The sequence below is a fragment of the Vulpes vulpes genome, chromosome 14 (genome assembly GCF_048418805.1).
Source record: "Vulpes vulpes isolate BD-2025 chromosome 14, VulVul3, whole genome shotgun sequence".
NCBI lineage: Eukaryota > Metazoa > Chordata > Mammalia > Carnivora > Canidae > Vulpes > Vulpes vulpes.
The window spans coordinates 61063814-61066705 of NC_132793.1; the positions used below are offsets into that span (position 1 = coordinate 61063814).

A 2892-nucleotide genomic window follows, 5' to 3' on the forward strand; every position below is an offset into this window, starting at 1 on the left:
ATATTACTGAACAATTCCTAACCTGGTTGTTTCTATCTACATTCTCACCTACAATACATAAAAATTCAATTTGTGCAACATTCTCACCAGGACTTGGTATTATCACTCTTTTTGATTTTAGCCATTCTGGTGAGTGTGTAGAGAAATCACATTAAAATTTTAATTTGAAAAAAAAATAAAAATAAAAAATAAAATTTTAATTTGCATATCTCTGATGACTATTTTTTTTAAATGTATTTATTCATGAGAGACACAGAGAGAGAGAGAGAGAGAAGCAGAGACACAGGCAGAGGGAAAAGCAGACTCCAAGCAGGGAACCTGACGTGGGACTCAATCCCGTGTCTCCAGGATCAGGCCCTGGGCTGAAGGCGGTGCTAACCAGCTAAGCCACCCAGGCTGCCCCTCTCTGGTGACTATTGAGTACCTTTTCATACATTTCCATATTCTCTTTTTAAGGGGTCTCAATCTCGTACTCATTTCTCTATTGTTTTGTGTATCTCTCTCTTATTGAATTACAGAAGTCATATATTCTATGACTCTTGTCAGGCATTTATTTGTATTGCAAATATTTCCTGCTGAGCGGCTTGCCTTTTCACTAGCTTAATGGTGTTGTTTGATAAGCAGAAGTGTTTTGGTTTCGGTTTTGGTTTTTTGTATCTGGTACTTTTTTGTGTCCTATTGAAGGAATTTTTGTTTACCCCCAAATCATCTCCCATGTTTTCCTCTAAAAGTTTTTATTGTTTTTCACTTCAGATTTAGGTCTACAATTCCTATGGAACTGGTTTTTGTATGGTTTGTTGTATAAACTCTAAGTGTATAGTTTGAGGTATGGATTCAGTTTATTTTCTCCTGTATAGATATGCAACTAATTTAGCAACACTTCCTTTCCTTCAGCGTGGTTGCTGAGAACTCTGAAGCAAACAAGTGGTGAATACAATTTGGAAAGGACTTGGGGGAGAATAAGTAACAAATTTTCTCAACCTGTAATGGCATCTAATTCAGCTGTAGAAATTGACAATGAAAGTGATAATTCTTCTGGTAGCAGCTTATTTCAGACTCAGTGTGTCCCTTACTCACCAAAACAGGGGCAAAGAAACCCTATTAGAAAGTTTGTTCATCTGGAGGTGTTGAAGCAAGGGATTCATCTAGTGACTCCTCTTTTGAACCAAGACCACTGACTTTAAAAGCTATTTTTGAAAGTTTCAAAAAAAAGAAACGTAAAAAGAGGAAATATAAGCCAAAAGAAAGACCAAGGGGAAGACCAGAAGGAAGAAAAACTACTAGACGCTCCCAAATAAATAAGAAACAAGTTAAAGGCAAAGGATCTGGGTTCCCATTTTTAGAATCTGAGAATGTAAAAAGCCATTACCATGGAGAAAGATTTTAAGCTTTGAGCAAGCGATGGCAAGAGGATTTTTCAACTACCTTGAAAAATTGAAGTATGAATACTATCTCAAGGAATCCTTGAAACAAATGAATGTTGGTGAAGATTTAGAAAGGGAAGATTTTGACAGTCGTAGATAGAAATACTTGGATGATGATGGATCTCTCTCTCCTATTGAAGAGTCAGAAACAGTGGAAGAGGCTGCAACAACTCTTGAAAATGATGATGGGTGTGATATCAAATTGGTGGACAATAATGAATTCATAGTAAGTTCTGAAATACCAAAGAAAATGAATCTGTATTTAGGACAAGAGGAATATACTGAAGAAGCTGCTTCGTCTAAAAAGAGAGCATCAAAATCCAAAAACATGGGACAGAGGATACAATGGTCTGAAAAGGAAGAGATAGGAATATGAATATTAAGGCTTTTCACTTGAAAACAGTGTCTGGACTTAAAGGTATTGGCGTATCCCAACAATCTGTACAGTTCTAGGGTGTGATAGTTTAGGGGTGAATACGATTTGAACTCATTCATGTTTAGAGGATGTTTGAGAACCAGGAAGATCATTTATCTGTTTAGACCCTAAGTGGGGCTCTAAAGAAATAGGACCTCAAAGATTACAGTGGGGAGTTTTTGAAGTATGTCCATATTCAAGTGGAGATCCAAGAAGACCTCTGGACAGTGACGGCTGTGGATTGAACAAAAGTTTGTTTTAAAAGTGCTATTTTGAAGATCATCACTCTGGCTTTGGTGGAACTATGGTGATTGGCGGCCGAAGGAATCACATGTCAAATATCTTAAATAAAAATTTATTAATTTAAAAAAAAATTTAGCAACACTTGTGTTGCTTTCCTGCACTGCCCTGGAGCATGATTTTTGTAATCATTTGTATCCATATATATGTGTGTCTCTTTCTAGACTCCTTATTTCTGTTCCATTAGCCTATTTGTTTATGATTATGCTGGTGCAACGCTGTTGCTATCACTTTATAATATGTCCTGATAGGGGGTACAATGCCTCCTCCAGCTTTGTTCTTTGTCAAGACTGACTCCAACTTGCTATTTCTGGTCATTTACATTTCATACGAATTTTGGATCAGCATGTCAATTTGTCAATTTAGACATGCACAAGGACACATGCATATAAACACACCTCTCTGCTAAAATTTTGGTTAAGATCTACTCAATATTTGAATCTTTTGAATAGTGGCCTGTTATGGACTCTATGTATAGCAGGCGGGAGGATGGAAAGAGAGAAGGCCAGAAGGGTAAATGGGCCTAGATAAGACAGAGCGTAATAGATCATGTTAGGTATTTTGAGCTTTGTCCCAAGAGCAATGAAAAGCCATTGCAGGGGGAGTTAATAATCATTTGGTGATACTTATCAGGCCCTCACCAGTGGTAGGCTCTGTGGGGACTCAGCTCTGTCTCGTGGATGTCTGAAGCGCCAGAGAGCACACATGTTCAGATGTCATATCTTCCAAAGTCTGATCTGCAGCTGCATTTTC

The 2892-nt window shown here is 37.6% G+C and overlaps 1 pseudogene; it reads left to right on the forward strand.

Annotated features, from left to right (window-relative positions):
* Positions 1–886: 886 nt before the first annotated feature.
* LOC112915609 (TATA box-binding protein-associated factor RNA polymerase I subunit D pseudogene) lies at positions 887–2213 on the forward strand (annotated as a pseudogene).
* Positions 2214–2892: the final 679 nt, after the last annotated feature.